Below are 20189 nucleotides of genomic sequence, written 5' to 3'. Positions count from 1 at the left end.
TGACATTTAACATATTTAAACATGTACACTGGCTCGTCAGCGAGCGCCTGGCGACCGGGTCAAGACTAGGGTGAGAATGCATTATAAACCAAATGAAGTATGTGAGCAAAGTTGTCACAAGGTCAATGCGATGATGATATTGCGGCAGACTGTTTAGGCATTTTTTAATTCAGTTTTACATGGCCCGATGGCCCTGTCTTTTTGCAGTGCACAATTGTACATTTCTGTTGGTCGTTTACTTTCATTTAGTAAGTTGAACAGAAATTGTCTATAAAAAGCACCACGTTCAAACAAAATGATGCTCATAAGTGTACGTGGTACCAGAGCACCCTAGGCCGAAGGTCAATGATCAACTTTATAATCGTTTTATCTGATCTGAGGCTGTTTTGGACACTCAGGTGAAGAGAGGGGCGGAGCTGTCAACCGATCCCCATCTGGTAGTGAGTTGGGTCAGGGGGTGGGGGAAGACTCTGGACAGACCCGGTAAGCCCAAACGAGTAGTGTGGGTAAATTGGAAATGTCTGGAGGAAGCCCCTCAGCTCTCCTCATGCGGAGCTTTTCGTGCGTCCCTGTGAAGGCTGGGGGGGGGGCATTGAACCAGAGTCGACAATGTTGAAAGTTTCCATTGCTGAGGTTGTGGCTGGGAGTCTTAGGTCTTAGGGTTTTAGGAGCCTCAAGGGGCGGTAACCCACAAACACTGTGGCGGACAGAGGTGGTCAGGGAAGCTGTCCAAGTGAAGAAGGAGTCTTTCCGGGATTTGTTATCCCAAAGGACTCAAGAGACAGTTGCTAGGTAACGAAGGGCCTGAAGGGCTGCCTCTGCCGTGAAAGAGACAAAGCGGCGATTGCGGGAGAAGTTAGACATGGAGCAGGACTTTCGATTGGCATCAAGGTATTCTGGAAAACCTTTTCGCCACATCGGGGAACTGTACTGTGTACATTAGAGGATCATCCTTTAAATGCTCTCTGGTCTGTGTTACTGTAAGTAGTAAGTACATATTAAATTGAATATTTCAGAAAGACCAGCTGAAATATGACAGAGAGTGAGGCAGAGGAAGAGGAAGAAAAACAATTATGCCTAATAAGACCTGCAATCATATTTTATCTGAGAATGCCAGGCCAGGACTAAGATTAATGGATTCTCATTTACATCTCCAGGTCCCGGCAAAACTGTGATTCCGAGAATCCTGAGGCTTTTTGCTTTTTATTCAAATGCCATGATGGCCTTGTCTGCATAATGTCCTGCTAGAAGCAAAATAGCCTTGCTAGTCACACCCTTTTAAGAACAATGATTATGTGTGATGTGTTATTTTCACTACCGTCACACTCTCTTCAAGTCTGATCAAGGCTGAGGGTCTCCACAACCACTTTCATTCCAGTTATGCAGAATTAACATTACACACATGCTTTCATCATGAGTCCGAGCAAACAATTTGAGCTGGTTTTAAAAGAACCACCACCATTAACAACAGTCTCACATGCCCTGTTGTCGGCCAATTGAATGACCGTTACCAGTCGTTTATCACTACCATGCTGGAGTCGAGACATGAGGTGGTATGACCCTACTCTATGGCATCAGAATTATGTCTTATCTCACAAGTGCTATTAAACATGCTCACAAGCAAGCTATATAAGTTCACACACACAGCTATTGCTCTTTGCACACCCGTTCAACAATCGAGGGTTGCACAGGCAGCTGTGAGTGTGAAAGAAAACATGGGAGAGGCAAAGAAAGGCACCTACGTGTATAAACCTAAGCATAATATGCACATAGCAGCCACAACACGCCCGTAATTGTCTGCTTCGCCAGCGCTGGAGGGCATACAATCTCAGTAGACCACTATCACCTATTGGTAAGTGGGATCCACCATCTATGTCATTAGACCCCTTAGAGCAACGACTTGACTCTGGCGCTGTAAGATAATGTAGTGAGAAAGAGCAACAATTAAAGTGAGTTATATTAAAAGGCTGAAACTCTGCATGGGATTGGGATGGTGATCAAACAAATACAGGGCGTTCACCCCAGAGACCAGTATTTGTGTCCTGTGTGAAACCATTGATGTAGTAACTGGACAGTGGCCCCGTTCATTCCTATAAAGTTGGTCAATGGTGCATGAAGCCAAAAGAGTTCAAATGCAACTGATAAAAGCCATTTAATGGAGTGATAACATTCAAAATGGGTAATCAGAACCACTTATTTGGTAGGTCTGTCCTTGAATGAAAAGTTATTGATTGACTTACACTTATGTTAACTTATTAATTAGTTGATTTAATCAACTTAATCTGTAAAACTGAGTTTCTCCACAAAATCATGCAATAGCACTAGTTTGTATATTGTGTTTAACAGAGATGTGGACATAAGTCAGCATGAAAAAAAAAGGATAAAAACGACCAAAGAAATCTTAGTTGACTAAGACCACAGTACACTTTGCGTAATGATTTTACTTTAAAAAGCCGTTTGGTAAGGGTTATCTCAGGAAGACTGCTTCATCCACTCTCCCCTTTGCTTTATGTATTACTCTAGTCAAGCATTGTGACTTTTTCAATTCATCCCATCAGTTCCTTCTGGTCAACATTGCTGATGCCAACATATGACCTCCACCCTCTACCCTCCACCCACCATCAAGACTTCAACTCAGATTACCAATGATCAGTGAGGTTGTGCTGCTAATTAGGTCACTGACCCTGAATGAAATTTCTCTGAGCAATGATGAATCACATACTGTAGTCTTATTAATGCAGAGTAGCATATAAAGTGGAAATTCATAAGGGACAGGGATGCTTGATAAATATTTAAAGAACTCAACTCCTTCATGAAAATGAAAACCAACCAACAAGAGATACGGCAATTGGTTATTCAACAAAAGTATAATTTTCAATAAATGCATAGCATACAAATGAGCATATTAAACACCTATGCCAGTTTTAAGCAATGAAAATGACAAACATCATCAAAAATCACATATGACAAAAGAATACATGGAAATAATCCACTCATTTTCAATAGAATACAAAGAAAACACTTTTTTAAAACTTTTAATATACCATGACATTTCCAAGCATGAAATTAAAACAAAACAAAGATCTTTTTTTTAAATGTTAATATTTAATTGCACAACAATTGGTAAGTTAATTTTCTATTTATTATTTTAATCTTGGCATCCCTGCACTACCATATTTTGTAACCTTTTATCCCATTTTGAGCATCCTATGATACTGAGACATGCAGCCAGTTTACAGAGCTGAAAGTCATGGGACTGTTAGAAACAAGGTCTACCGTTTCCCTCACAAGTCTCAATGTTTCATCAGCATGTGCTTCCCAGGCATGTTTATATACTCATAGTACTAAGTGAGAAGTGGCTTGGGCAGAGGGGCAGAAGGCAGCCAATCGTAAAAAAGAATTAGGTTTTTTGACGCACACCTTACTTTGGTTTTATCATTCAGAAGTCTCTTCTGTCCACAGGCTAATATTCAACCTCATAATGTAGAATTACGCAATGAAATTGTTTTAAAAAAATGAAAACAAAAATACTAATAGCTACTCATGGAATTATTATTGTTATTTTTAACAATGTTTTTAATATTATTGCTATTTTATGTATGTTCGGAAGGAGATTTTTCCAACCTGCTGCTTTGTTGAGCCCACACCTGCTTGAGTGTAACCTTTTAATGCCCCCCTGCCCTTCCTCTGCATCTTTTTCCCATGCAGACACTGCCCCACAAACAGAATGTTTAGGGAACGTTCCCTGCTAGTTAATTGTGAAGCAATATCTTATTTATTTTAAACACAAATAAATATCCAAAATTAAAAGCCTACACCGTGATAACTTCATTTTGAATTCCTTTGGACTGTGAAGAGGCTAACACTGGCTTCCATAAGTCAGAAAAGAGCAAACATCCATAACCCCCTCCAATAAGGAACACCGGCCGGGAACAGACCTGGGTAAAGATAACCGTATTTAGGAATACTCTTACCGGAACTAAAAGGTGACTTTTCAAAATAAAGGCACAGGAGCACACTGCTCCAAAAGCAACTACCTAACATGATAACTTCCTAAATTAAACACCAATTTCACAGACTAGATGTAGTTTTACTTTCAATAGTTTATGCAATAGTTTCAATAGTTAGATCCAACTTTTACCAAATTTTTGTTTGTTTCCCATCTTTTGCTCTTGATTAATATGTTCAGCATCTGATTTGCTCTATTTGTGCATCAACATTACTATTGTTAACACACACACACACCACATGCACACACACACACACACACACATTTGCTGTATATACATATGTAGGCTACGTCTCTATTATAATTCACATATTTTACAGTATGGAAATATTCTTAATATGAAGGCATTTCAATTTTCTTTGACTCATTACTACTTTTTCTCTAGCTGCTTTTTGTATTTTTTTTTTACATCTACATAGCCATACAACTATAGCCATTGCTACATTCTGTTTCACAGCCTCAAATTACAAAAATCAACTATACTCCACTTTATGTTTGCTGTCTGATTTCTTAATAGAACACACACACATACACACACACACACACACACACACACACACACACACGCACACACGCACATGCACACGAGCACACACAGATCTTGAAAGCGCTTAATCTACAGACGATGCAACACGTTCACCAGTTTGAGTTGTATTTTGAAACCTTTCACCGGAAGTAAGCCTGTACATTCTGACTAGTGTGAGAGATATCGGAGGCGCTGAGGACTGACAGCGGAACATTCAGCCTCTTTCAGATGCACTTCACCACTGCAACAGGAGCGAGATTTCCTTTAGGAAAGTTTTTTATAGAAAGAAAAGTAAGCCTGGACAGAACTGGACAAGGGAAAAGTTGAGAACTCAAAAGGCCAGTCTTTCTTCTTATTTCTTAATTTTCATCCTCAGCTCCTTTGTTTTAGCCTGTTTGTTTCTCCACGTTTGGACACGGTGATGCGTGCTGTGCTCTTTGCACTCTACTTGCGGTGATGGGTCCGGCCGAGAGATGAGCAGCGGGCGGTGTGGGGGTGCCAGTGGCGCACGAGGAGGTCTGGACGCTAAGGTAAAAACTCGGTTTGTTGGTTTAGGGGTTACGTTTGCTTCACCCTGTACTCCGAACAGTTTTATTCTGGAAGAGAAGGGCAGCCTCAACTTTTTAAGGGGCACGAGTGCATGGTCTTCTTATTTCTATCTTATTCTAAGGAATTAGAGGACTGCGATAAAATAACCGTGTCGTGTTTAAACAAGCAACTGGTCTGTCGTATTTTAATCTGTATGAACAGCAAACCAAGTCCACTGTGTTTTAACTCACTATCTGCTTGTCCCCATCATGACCTGGTGATCTAACTAAGCATTACACAAATAATTTATCATACACCTGTCATTGCATATGCACTGGTTATACTGTTTCACTGTTTCATTCCTCTACAACGTAGCATACTGATGTATGGTAGTTTCTTTTTGAAATATAGGCCTATATCTCTTTTCAACAGTATTCTAATCTATTTGGTTTGTTTCTATTTGTAAGTCTTTTCTGGAGCTATAGCACAAACCGGTAAACATCATTAATCTATAAGAGGTACTTCCCTAACTAATGGAGCACTATCATAATGATGAGTTACAGAGAACAGACATGGAGACCCTATATTAATGAATTATTAAGTAATAATTAGTTAATGAATATCTGAGAATCAATCCTGCTGACCACCTTCCTCATGATTCATTCCTGAGTCCTGCTTTCTTATCGTTCCTCATGTGTTCCCTGGTGACTACTCAAACTGTGTAGTCCTTATTATAAAGTATTGTAAACCTGCTGTATGTAGTTGTTTAAGACATTGGATAAAATGATAAGAAAGACAAAAGCACAGAATATGAATCCATAGATATCGGAGGCCTATTGCAGCTTCTTTGCTCATGGTTAACTAGAGGAATATGGTCACTTGAAGTATGATAAATAGGCTATGTCTTTTTTTGTTTTCCTACAAATCCATGAATATGAAAGTGCAGACTCTTATTGATATTGGTATACCACTTTTGTATTATTGTAGCTCAAACAAAAGGGGCAGGTTGTGTGATATGAAGTGCTGCACAAAGCTGGTCACACAATAGGTGTGAATATTCAATTTTGCTTCATTCTAAGGTGATTGCTGAATAATTATTTTGAAATTATGACACAACAGGCACTGATGTCGTCTGAAACTGCATGCGAAAAATATTTTGTAAAAACGTAGGTAATCATCTTATCAGTAGACATTAAGCAATCCCTTCTGGTTATTCTGCTGCTTACAGTCGACATCTGCACAGAAGAATTATTATGTCCTGATGCAGCTGGAACCACAGTCCCTGCAATATACCTTTAGGGGCTGAGAGTTTGCCCGCGGACATCAACCATTAGTTTACGGTAGCCCGTAACTCAATGCTATATTATTATATACAATTATTATTCTGTGATAATAGAGCTGCAACAATTACTCAATTAGCAATTTACTCAGTTGAATGACAGGAAATTCATTTGAAAGTATTTTGATAATTAATTGATAATTTTAGTCAAATTTTGATAAAAAATGGCAAGTATTTATTGATTCCAACGTTGCAAATGTGCTGATTTGCTGCTATGTAAGAAACAAAATATCTTTGAGATCCAAACTTATCACCTTTGGCTGTGAAACAACTAATCGAGTAAACAATCAGTAGATTAATTGTGAATAAAAATAAGTGTTACTTGCAGCCCTATGTGAAAAAAAACCTGTTATACACACACTCTCTATGGCCTTCTGTAATTTCAGGAGGTGTGTTCACAGTATTTATATATTATATTATTTTTGTGCTGGTGCCATGATTCTCTATACCTCATTGACAAATCCTCATTGACATATCCTCCTCAGATAAGTTCAACTCTCATCCCAGGCCATTTGAATATTGTCTCTGGCTTTAAAAGGGGGTGAGAAATCTGATCCGGATTTTCAAATGTATGCTGTACATTTGTATGTATGTACACCTTGTATGCCTTCTAGTTGGTGTTTGTGTTGGCCTTTTGCTTCTCTTCTGTGCATGTGTTCACTATCCAAGATCCTAAGATGTCCTGCCTGTGGGCTCCGTGGTTTCCTCAGACATCAGACTACTCTTTCGTACAGTTTATGATGGCTGATGTTTTTATTTGCCTCGTCAGGATGGGTAGGTGCACAGACCAAGAACATTTATAAAAGATAGACATTGCCTTCAAAGATGAAAGCAGACAAACTGATGACAAATGATTGTCAAAAAGCTGGAGCTTTCACAGGGTAAACCTTTGACAAAGAGGGTTGTTTTAAAACAAAACTGGGCAAGTCTAGGTCAGCCGGACGGTGGATGGAGCCTGTTGGGACCATTGTTTGAAGAAGGTGATTGCTTTGACTCAGGAGTCCACATAGCAGTATATTAGATTACTTCTGGGAGTTAGTTCTTGCTCAATGAATTACATTTTCCTTGTGTGGCATAAAGTGATTGAACCTTTACCTTACAATAGACTTACATTTGACTTCATAATGTTTACATTTACTACTACGTGTGCTAGTAAGTAATGAAGTATCACACCCCTCCCTCCTGTGTCTCCTTATATTGATTATGTAACAGTTTCAAACTAAAATTCAGATGTCAATATACGGTGGAGGCTGGCACACATAAACCTGTTAGGATATGTCATTGTCCTATTTCCTATTTCAGTGTCAACACATGCCATCTCTCTACAATGAAAAGCACAGTTTTTTTGCGCCTTAGAATGTCTTGACTATTACGTGCAATGGTTGTCAATGACGCATGTTAAACGAGGTGATGGTTGCCGATGCAGCCGGGGTGTGATACACTGATTTGGTGCTAATAGAATGGTTTGTGCTTCTTGCAAGAACTTCAAAGTTTTCGGACCGCTGTTAACAAAGAGAAACAGAGAGAGAGAGAGAGAGAGAAAGACAGAATGAGCTTTTTGTAAAAAAAAGTCTTACATATTTCATTTTCTGAGTCCTCCATTTGATCTTTGTGTTATTTATTTATTAAGGTGGGTTGAGGTACGGGGTGAGTGATCACATTAGTCTCTCTGTCCAGCACACTTTACATATCATTAACATGCACGTGTGCTGAGAAAAGGTCTCCCTATAAAAACAATTGTTGATTTAATCAACATTTACCCAGACTGGTTTCTGACGCATGCTGTGGTCACACATACACACACACACACACACACACACACACACACACACACTCTCACACACACACACACACACACACACACACACACACACACACACACACACACACACACACACACACACACACACACAAGCACATTAGGAGCAAATTGCCCCTGCCTGGTTAAACAGACACACATGTTATGTGTCAGGGAAAATCACATTAATTAATCTCATTCTGATGGTGATGTCATCATCAAAATGAGATGCACTTGTGGTTAACTATGTAATCTAATAAATTAGCGTAAGACGGTGGGACATGCAGCTGCACGATTTACAGATGTTTTAAATTGATAAGCCTTCTTTACGGATATAAGAGTTGCAGGTGCGGCAAGAATTCCTACACTTCTACAAAAATAAAAAAAAAACAATTCTGCAAAACCCTAGATTATGTTCAGTGTTTTCTCATATACAGTGGCCATATTTTTTAAATTCTCACCTTCAAAAATATCTGCACATGGCACCTTGTAAGGTTAAACACACACATTCTAATTCATTTGGAGTCGTTTTTCTAGTAAGGTCTAATGAATTTAAGTCCATTATTCACTCCCTTTTAGCTCTGTAATGTCACCAACAACTCTTGAGGTAAGTATCTGACTCATAAGCTGCTAAATGCTCCACTATGTTGTATGTTGGTGCTGAGCAGGCATTTGCTGAAAACAGCTGGCCACTGCAGTTGAAAATTACGCAATGAGAGCGGTGATAGTAATACAAAAAATAAAGTTGAAAAAGCACTTCAACAGACAAGTAAATTGAAATGTGACTGCGGCTTTCAGCTCTAATACACTCATACTGGGATGTTAATGCGTGTGCCTGCAATGCCACTGTGTGTGTGTTCATCGATGACTATCTGGACAAATCTAATCATTACGCTGCTCTTTGAGTTTATCTGACTGAAGGTGAAATTGAAAACCATCAGTCCATCACATTGATTTATAAACCTGCATTATACCTTTACTCCTCCACTCCCTCTTCATAGGTACGGGTCAGTGTTCTTGACCCGTATCTAAATGTCTTATCTCACCCATTAATGGTAATGAAATAAGGGAGTCAGTTAAACACACTGCCTTTGTGTTTATGCTGTATGTGTTCCCTCCTTCCCTTCTATTTTACTATCTCCTCACACTGTACATTAACCATCGCTGTACCCTCCTCAACATCTCTACTCCCTAACACTTCCATTCCATCTGCAATGCTCGCTCTCAAATAGCCGCAGTCTGAATCACCCTAAATTCTATCACTCTTTCTTGAAGCGTAAAATTGAAACTCTCCCACCTCTGCTCATCAATGCATTGTATGTGTATGTGACTGTGTGTGTGATCAGCACATTTTCCCTCCCCTGTGCCCTCACCTGCACCCTTGACTTTCATTTGATCCCCCACTTGGGAGTTCCACAGTGGCATTACGTTGCGTTAAGGTATGTTTGGACAAATTACTATTTTGTCCACACTCAAAGACAAATGATGTTTGATGAGCTTCATTATGAATAAAAAAATGTGTGAGGAGGGAGGAGAATGATAAAACAGAAAAGAGAAGAACTATGTGTAGACAAGTGAGACAAGGGCTGGACAATATACTCACCAGAAACAAAAGGTGATTTAATTTGACAATGGCTACAATGTTCCGTAAGTAACCAGATATCTTGAGTGATTTATGCTAAAACTCCCAGTTCTTTAAGTAGTTCCAACTGTCTGGTTGAAACAACGTAATATTTAAGACAGCCAGGTATCTTGTATCCACACTGGCAGCATGGCTCTGCGGATGTTGATCATTCTGTCGGACCACCACTTTAGTTCAAATTTGTTGAAATTACTCAACAACGATTGCGATTACATTTTGTGCACACATTATTCACCCCTTGAGCGCCACCATTAAACTGACATCTTTGTTTTTTGGGAAATATCTCAGTTACTACTAGCCAGGCTCCGTCCTCCTACGTACGTCGGCTCAATTTTCATTTTCCTGCTACGTCTGGGTTTGCGGCATATTCACAGATTTTCTCCGGTCAAATCTTGACCGGTCAAATCAGCAAACAGAGGGCGTGGCTAAAAATGATTACATTGAGGTTGTGCGCTAGTTTGAGTTATAGTTCCGTAATGGCGGCTGAGAAAGATGCAAGCGTTGTGGCAATGCTGCTGAATATCCCCCAAGCAGGAACATCTTTGCTGAGTTTTGTTGGCGGCCATGAAGTAGTGGCCCTCCTCCCAATGGGGTGGAGACAGATTGACTTTTCCTAGACTGAGATTACAATGACCACATCACAAATGCAAGTTAGTCTAGAACCTCTGAGCTCATTTTGGATTTTGTTCGTTTCGCCCAGGACCAAAATGCTTCTGGACGCAACTGGATAGACCTACAACCAATCAGAGCAACAAAACATGAGACCCAGTGCTGATCAAAATGTAATCAGACTACAGCGTGCAGAGATGAGCTGTGATGGCGTATATTAATGTCTGTGAACAAGTGTTTTTGTCATCAGAATTTGTAAACAGTATTTCAACAGAAAGTTATGTCAGTCCTTGCATCAAACATGCCCCAAATGAGATAAATGGTTGTGATGTCCAGGCCAGGATCTGGTTGGCTGGAAATCTGTCTGAACGGGAGGGAGACCAGACATATTTGCCAGAACAAATGAAACATGAGCTAATATATTTATCGGGTTCCTAGGCTAAGCTTTTCCTGCAGTGCTGTTGGTTTTACAAGGTTCAGCAAATGAACCAAAGGCAAGGGATCCACTGCCTCTGAGCTGATCCATTATACATAAAGTTCTAATATATAATGTAATCTAGCATACACAGCTGGGAAGGGAGACAGAGCAAGAGGAGAGGGAGAGAGAGAGAGAGAGAGAGAGAGATAGAGAGAGAGAGAGAGAGAGAGAGAGGGGAGAAATTGAGTTTGTCTGTGATGTCTGTCTGATGAGTCAAACGCAACGTTTTGACACCATCAACACATAATATAATAGAATAGAATAGAACGCCTTTATAGTCATTGCACACAACAACAAAATTCAATTTGCACTGGTGACACCAGGGAAAGTGGAATGACAAGACAAAAGTGTATGACAAGACAACCTAGTAAAACATGAATTAAGACATAATAAAACAAGACCTAAGCAACATAAACACATATCCACTATCGCTGCTGTTTTCTGATGCAGATAAATTCCAACTGACCCACTCATTAATTACTGTACATAACTTGCCTCCTTTTTTTTTTAATCCATGTGGGCAAATGCATTTTTCTTTAGCTAACTCTATGTCTTAGATGCACACACACATGCCCACAATTTAAGGAATAAATCTGGATCTGTTCAGGCTTGTCAGTGCTGAGATCAACACTGGCATACCGGTGTTGTCCTTCTGAGCTTAACTGAATGAGGTTTTGTCTGGCCGGCGTGGAAGTCCATACGTACTTTATAGTGCATGTGTATGTGCTGGTATGGGAAAGACTTATAGGATTTATAATTACTCAGGTGCACATTTACCCTCTAGGATATAACTTACCCCTCTATGTCTTTCAGTGATACCCAACAATTGTTGAAGTTTTGCTGCTCTTCTGTTGTCATGACTCCTGTTGTTGGGACAACCATTATCCCAGCTCTCTATGGAACAACTGAAGTTTATCCTAAAGTTAGTCCACTCCAGCCCCAAAAAACTTGCCATCCATTGTCTCAATGTTGGCCTTGAAAAATTGTTTGCGAATTAACAATACATTAAAAAGTATTTAATTTAAATTAATAAAGTCTAACACACAGCACACTTTCAGCACACTCAGCTGTTTTTTAACAGGGAATTCAGAGATGTGGCAAAATCATTTAAAACTTTTATCTAGATTTAATTAGATGCATTCTGTTGAGTAGCTTACAAGGATGAGAGGTGCAAACTTTCTATATCATAAGAAAAATACAGAACACTCAACACAAACAGTACCCAGAACAATTGCAGCAGTTAGAAATGATTCCTTTTACCTTTTAGCCACGTTAGCAGCATGATTAGGGATGGCAGTGTCGATCTGTCGGTGGCTTGGTCCACCCACTAATTCAGTATCTCAACCTCTATAGTGTGGATAGCGATAACATTTTTTAAAGGCATTATTGTTCCTCTCAGGATGAAATATAATGACTTTTTCTAGCATCATCAAGTAAAAATTTTACTTTGGTTAATGACCAAATACTTGCAAAACTATTGACAATCCTATCAGCATCAGCTGTATTTTATGTGAACTGCTATCAACAAATGAAGAGGGTGATAATGGTTAACTGTATACCTTCTATGCATGTTGCCATAGCATGTAGTTAAAAGCACCGCTGTGCTCACGTACAGACACACAAAGGTGCAAACGTGACTGTAGACTCAAGCAGTAATATTATAATAGTAACAGGCTCACAGTTCACAGGATGGCAATGTAAGCTTCTGGGTAACTGCCTTGATCCTCTGATTGAAGAACATGTGGGTTATTTAATGCAGTATGTCATCAGAGCAGCAACACTGTGTTCCATTCAGTGTGACATTGAGAGAAAGCACTGAGGCAGGTGGAGGCAGACTGTGCTGTTCACAGTCAGGCCTGTGGCACTAAAGAAATGTATGAATGATTTCTCAGTTACAGACTGGAGAGCCATTAATATATAATTGGGTGGTTCTCTGTAGTTCCAGGTTCATTTTGGATTAGTTGGAATTGAACTGTGGCTGTATTTACACTTTCATCACCCTTTTTCAAACTAATGTGTGAACAAAACCTTCAAAACCTTCAAAACATCAAAAATGTGCAACACAAGTTATTCAGTGACAATGACTACAATAATTCAAAGGAAAATATGGCTTCACACATCAAAGTCAGATTACAGGGTTTGGAAGGTACTAATGTTTATGTGAAATAAGTTGTAAGAAGCCTTTTTTGGCTCCAGAGCTGTGAAAAGTCTGATAAGTGATGTCACCCGAGTAGTGTCTGGTGTCGGGTCTGAAGACTACAAGTTTGCCTAATTAAAAAAAGGGAGTGTAGAATTAAAAAGCAATGAGTTTACCAGACATCTGTACCCAGCCCCTCATTTCTGCTTGAGGTTAGCAGCTCAGTGCTGTTAGGTGTCTGAGGTATAACACTCTAGAATCTCCAACGGAACTGTGGGTGGTTGAGTTGCATTGTGGGTAATGTGGGAGCCGTGTTTTGTCAAGGAAGAAGAGTGTGTGGAATACAAAAGATGTAATCTCTGGTTCTGCGGCATCAATTTGAAACTGTCCAATGTGAGCTTCGACAAAGTAATGCAGTGCTCTCAAAAGATTTTACACCACAAACATACACTACCGATTACAAGTTTGGGGTCACTTACAAATTTCCATACCACTCCATTATGGACAGAATACCAGCTGATCTGAGTGGGTCGCTGATCTTTATTGCAATATCTGCAATCCCCATTATCAGCAACCATTCATTCATTGTTCAAAAGACACATTGTGTTTACTAATTTGTTTTAAAAAAAATAACAGAAATTTTGACACCAATTCATTGGAGATCACTTTTGGTAATTATGTAAGCACATAATGTAATTTGAACACTGCTGCCCTGGTTAAAAAAAAAACAAAGAAACTGATCTCACCTGGTATTCTGTCTATAATGGAGTGGAATGGAAATTAGAAGTGACCCCAAACTTTTGACCGGTAGTGTACATCACTAAAATGCACCAGTATAACATATAACTTAAGGTCCCATGACATGGTGCTCATTGGACGCTTTTTTATAGGCCTTAGTGGTTCCCTAATACCATATCTAGTGTTACTTTCCCAGATTTCAGCTCTGCAGAATTATAGCCACTGGAGCTAGTCCCACATTGAGCTTTCCATAGTATGTGCCATTTCTAAGATTGAAAGCCATGATGTCTCTATCTCATGGGTGGGCCAAATTTTTTGGGAAGGATAAGCAGAGAAAGCGGAGGTAAACTTTCTCCTTATGACAGGATCAAGAATCCAGATTGGCCCATCTGAGCTTTTATTTTTTTAAAGGCAGAGCAGGATACCCAGGGCTCTGTTTACACCTATCGCCATTTCTAGTCACTGGGGGACCATAGGCAGGCTGGGGGAATGTATATTAATGTTAAAAATACTCATGAAGTGAAATTGTCATGCCATGGGACCTTTAAATATAATTCCTGATCATTGGTGTCTTTTTACTGTGTATTTGCAACAACTGTATTAATCGCAGTCAATTGCAAGTCATAATTTAAATTATTTTGACAGAATCTGGGCTTGTTTTCTAATCCATCCTGATGATTTCCAGAATTAGTCAACTGGGCCAAACAAGGACAGGAAGTTGGAAAAAGGAAGAGCCAATATTAGGTAGAAGAAGTGGATTATATTTGGTATCTATTGGAATACATGTTAAAATAAACAGGGATGGATGACAGAGTGGAATACTTTGGGCTGCAGTTAATATATCTTTTAGAATTGACTGAGTGTTTCTGCTGAATACCTGAAATGTATTTGTGATGCCATTTCTACCAAAAAGCTTGACAGTGACAGAATTTAGCAGATTCAATTATGATCTCAATTTTAGCTGCGGCAGTGTGCTCAGGTTTGGTTTTCATCACGAAAACATAGTATCACAGTCACAGATCCTGGTCCATAGCGAGCAGGCAGGGATAGCAACACACTGAGCATTGAGGATATTGATCCTTTAGTAGCAACAAGTCATCTAATTACAAAACTTCTTCTTACTTGAGGTCTATTGTAAAATATTCATTTTGGTTTAACATGCTAGGTCAAAACCTAAAAAACAATCTCACTCAGATCAGCTGAACAATTAGCCTTGGCCACACAGCTGATCATTGTCAAACATCAGTGTTTAGGATGCCTGCCAAGCCCAGATCAATACAGCATGATGGATTAAGAGGCTAATTAAGATTTCTCAGGGCCTCCCGCATGTTTGACCCCACAGGATCCTAGCGCACGTTCACCTCTGGGACCCATTCACCTCTACTGTCACTACAACCTCCACAACACAAAAATGCAGACATGCACACTTTCCCAAGACATTTGTCCCACAGTATTAACATCTTACTAAAAAATGACGACACAAGTCCAACAAGACCCGTAGTGACCAAACAATTTACCCACTTATCTAAAAATTTGAAGTAATTCTAAGCCAAGGAAGTGTGCCTGTCCGTTGGGTGGAAAGGACAGCGAGGTTGTTATGTTTTTAGCGTTTCCTAATGTAATTCTAACCTGAACAAGTCTGTCTGTTAGACAGACTTTTGTGACTGTCAGTATAGCCAGCATCTAACGTTAGATACGCCGCTGTACTGTGGAGCGATGTCTGGATATGTGAGACAAGCGTCTAGCAACGTTGTTGAATGCTGCGGTCTCCCTGGCAACTTTGGTGAACTTCAAACCTGGGTAGGAGGGGGCAGGGGACATAAAGTTTTATATTAATATGTATTAAATTATTTTCATGACAGCTCCCTGACTCCATGCCAATCTTACAATACCAGGACATTTATTAACACACACATTTCCAGCACAAATGTGCTGTATTTATTCATTTATTTTTTTAAAGAAATAGTGTAGCCTTTGTTTGTTTGGACCAAATGCCTTTGGTGTTCTTACTCTCTAAAAACTGTCAAATATGCTCTTTGCTCAGTGAATTTAATATTATTCTGCTGGATGGATGTAAAATACAATGATATTTAACACTAGAAGAATACCTTGTTTAATGTATGAAAAGGGCTAAAGATGAAAGACTGATTTAAATGACTTAATGAGTTCATAGGGCCTATCAGACGGCTGCATGCTGTTCATAAAAGGATTTTATAACTTCAAAGTTATCACACCCACACAATGATCACATGGTGAACAGCATAATTATGATAATTATAATTATTTAATTTCACTGAGTCATTTATGTGCACATACACAGTAGGCTATTTGTTAATTGTTATAAAGGGGGGGGGGGGGGGGGGGGTGGTGCAATGTGAGCACCCTAGTGATCCTCCGCTTTGCCAACGTTGATTAATGGCACAGCATTAGCTGTGGTAAGCCACAAGTACTTGGGCACCATTTTAGATGATGAATTGAACTTTGAAGCTAACACAGACTTTATATGAAAAAAAGCCAATCAGAGACTGTTTTTAAAGAAAGTTGAAGGGGTCTTATGTTAACAAATAACTTTTGAAAACCTTTTACTCATCCTTTGTTTAATCAATTTTAACCTTTGCTATGATCTGCTGGTTTGGCAATTTGAGTGTAATGAACAAAACAGTCTGGGATAAACTGTAAACATATGTTGTAACATATTTGGCACTGACCTCTATAGCATTGGGTATGTGTGTGAGGCCAGAGCCACACAGAGCTTTTGGCTAACATTACGCACCCACTACACTCAGAGTTTAAACTCCTACCATTAGGGAGGAAAACGTACCAGGTCTAACAGATACCTGAGGACATTTGTACCATCAGCGGATGGGTTTCTCAACAAACTATAGGTCATCTGCCATCCCTGCTCATGTCACAGCACATGTTTTTTTTCTTCTTTTTTAAGTTTAGTGTACACGTGTATTTATTTTCTAATCAATTTATTATCTCCTGTTTTTATGTGTTTTTGTGCAATTGTGTATGTCTTGGCTACCTGTAGTGAACCAAATTGCCCCTTGGGGACATTAAAGACATTTCAATTCAATTCATTTAAATTCAAAAAGAAGACCGGTTCTTTAAAGTAAACTGCCATAGAAGCTATTGCATAGAAAATATTATAGCTCCAAGACCAAACTGACAGAAGGGTGGGAATGAGGGAAAAAGGCGCGATCACGTTAAAAAAATGGGTCTGCCTCTTCAGCACCACGGACAGCGCCATGGACTTATTGACACACAGCAAAGGTTACGGGCTACGGATATTTCAGAGCCATGGTTGGGGCAATGGCTTCTAACTTGCTCAAACCTTAGAGAGATAAGGAATCAATGAGTCAGGAAGACTAGACTAACATTTTAAACTAGACAACCCCTCTGCCCCTTACCTCTCTCTGCGTCTTGCAGAATGAGAGGGGGGCAGGTTAACAAGTGGCATACATTTTGATTATGTTGCTAACAAGAGTTACAGCATTCCCTCTAATCCCCCCTCAAATTGCTTTACTGCTTACTCATATTTGAGTGGCCTTGCTGAATGACGTTAGGTTGTTGTTGCAGTAAATGTCAAACAAGGTTCACTGTTTGTTTTTCCCTCCATCCCCCTGACTCGGCACCTCAACTGTGCCAACACAATGGCCTCATTAAAGTAAATTAGGAGGCTTTTTTTGTCCAACATTGTTGTCTGTTTGATCATAGCTTAGTTTGGATGTGGCCTCACAGTAAAACTAATTTATAGCCATGAATGTGACTTTGACTCATAAAGTAACATGTGACACACTTTCAGTGTACCTTTTTGAAATGGAAGGTTTTTATCTTGGTAGACGTTCTTCATTAGTTTGTCCCATGTCCACCGACCCATGTCCACATGATAGAGACACTCTTGTAAAAGAGATTTTTAGATCTCAAGGAGTTTTTGATCCTGGTTAAATAAAGGTTTGAATAGAGACAACAGTAACATAAAACTTGATGTAAAAATTTAAATAAGTCAAATAAATATAGTTTCAAGGTGTACATAGCTTCTGATGGCCCGTGGAAAATACCTTAATACATTATTTAAATGTTTTCATTCATAAGACAAAAAAAGAGGGATGGGGGTTGAGGCAGTATTTTTCCCACAGGACCATACATCCTCACTTCTTCCCAGATGACCCAGGAAATTAAAACAGGAGTGATCTCTGCACATGCTTTTTATACGTAAAATTAATGACGACAAATTGAAACTTTGCTGTTGATAAGAAGTGCTTCAGTAACAGTTAAGGTGTGGGTTAAAAACCTCTTCTGCTGACTGAGGATTAGTCTCTTCACTTTGTCATTTTATGTTTGTGTGCACTCTAAGCTCTCAGCTCTCAGCAGCATGATTGATTTTCCTTCATATTTTCTTGCTTCTTCATCTTGTGACAGGAAGAGCCTGAGGCTGTTGGATCAATGGCCGAGGCGTCGTGTTGTTATATTAATGAAGCTTACAGTGATACCTATTACAGTGTGCCAACTGGTCCCTGCAGAGCGCCCCAGTCTGCTTCTTTTTTCCTGTTAAGTTTTACTTACATTTTCAAATCAATTCAATTTTTAACATCTTTTTCACCTTTATCTGTCATTTTGCTTTGAAGCAGGAAGACATTGAGATTGCTGTTGTTTACACCTCCCAGATCTAATCACTATCAGAAACACTTCTTTCACACACTTACGGAAGCATGCACAACCGCACGAACGCACGCACACACAAACGTTTGTTAGGTGTATGAGGTATTTTTGATCCACCCTGATTGGTGTTGTTGACAAAGCAATATTGCTGCTGAGTTTTTATTGCGTTACAATCTCAGTTTTGGAAGTTGCAACAGATTTTAATCTGAAATTAAGTGGTGTTTTATTTTTTTAAGAATTCAGCAACACCACAAACGTTTTGGCACCAGACAGAAAAAAAAAGATTTTGAGTAAAAGAGTAATGTTATTTCCTGTTGGTTGACTAACATTTTTGTGAAGACTACAGAGACTGATTCTGAATTATATTAAATGTCATTTAGCTGACGCTTTTATCCAAAGTGAATTCCAATTAAGTTTTCAACCTTGAAATTCCAAGTAGTAAGTGCAAGTACATTAGCTTTAAATAAGCAAAACTCCAAAGAGCCATATGAAAAAAAATACATGTATACATACATATATATATATATATATATATATATATATATATATATATATATATATATATATATATATATATATATATATATATATATATATATATATTAGTTATTAGTTATTAGATAGCAAGCAGGTTGGCTGATGCAGAGCGAAGTGGAGAGGTTGGGGTATAGGGTTTGATTATGTCCTGGATGTAAGCTGGGTCTGGGCCGTTCATTGCCCTGTATGCAAGTACTAGTGTCTTGGAAGGAGATGCAGGCAGCAGTTGGTAGCCAAAGAAGAGAGCAGAGGAGCGGTGTAGTGTGAGAAAACTTGGGGAAGTTGGAGACAAGTTGAGCTGTTGCGTTCTGAATGAGCTGCAGGGGCCAGATGGCGCATGCAGCCAGGCCAGCCAGGAGGGAGATGCAGTAGTCTAGACCTGAGATGACTAAAGCCTGAATTAGAACCTGTGCTGCCTTCTGCACTAGAAGGGCATATCCTTCCAATTTAATGCAGCATTTATCTACACGATCGGATAGTTGCAGCAATGTTTGCAGTGAAGCAGTGAAACACAGCACCTGAACAGTCATTAAGTACCACTTCCCAACTCCACACTTCACACTAAGCGAGTCTGATAACCCTAAACAGTTTCAGTCACCTTTAGTAAGACCACAAAATTAAATCCAAAATTAAATCGAGCCAAACACACACCAGAAGTTCAAGAAGCAGCAGAACCCACAGTAAAAGCAGGAAAGACAAGAGGCAAGCCACAAAAGCAGCTAACCGCAAACAGCAAAAAGCAGCAGAATGAGCAAAATCCGAGGAACAAACACAAATTTTAACCTTAAGGCAGCAGATCCAATAACAGTGGGCAGAGAAGCCTAACAAAGTAAGTACTTATCTTAATATCTAACTGTCTAGGAGTAAATCTACTCAGGATTTAAATGCACTCTTAAATGCACTCTGATTCTACATTTGCGAGACATCAGCGGTGAATGGTGACTACTGTATACAATTCTTCAATACAGTTGTAAGGTAGCCTACTTTCAGTTGAATATTTCCATTTGCGTCCTACTTTATAATTCTACTACACTACAATTCAGAATCAATTATTGTACGTTTTACTTTACTATTTATTTTATAGTTTTAGTTACTTTGCAGATTCAGATCATAGACCGTATATATATTGATGGACAGAGCATCCGGTTCGGAAAAGTGCAACCACTGCGGAAGTAACTTAAAC

General features: G+C 39.3%; 1 protein-coding gene across 1 annotated transcript in view; it reads left to right on the top strand.

Moving 5' to 3' along the window:
* The first annotated feature begins 4724 nt into the window (after window positions 1–4724).
* Window positions 4725–20189, top strand: part of gcgrb (glucagon receptor b) — a 44972-nt gene continuing 29507 nt past the window's right edge. Inside the window, exon 1 of the mRNA XM_034895887.1 lies at window positions 4725–5065. The gene's annotated coding sequence lies outside the window, so the exon portion shown is untranslated. The remainder of the gene's footprint in view (window positions 5066–20189) is intronic.

Source organism: Etheostoma cragini, chromosome 2 (assembly GCF_013103735.1).
Source record: "Etheostoma cragini isolate CJK2018 chromosome 2, CSU_Ecrag_1.0, whole genome shotgun sequence".
Taxonomy (NCBI): Eukaryota; Metazoa; Chordata; class Actinopteri; order Perciformes; family Percidae; genus Etheostoma; species Etheostoma cragini.
Note: the sequence above shows the minus strand (reverse complement) of the source record. Positions and strands in the feature narration are given on the sequence as shown.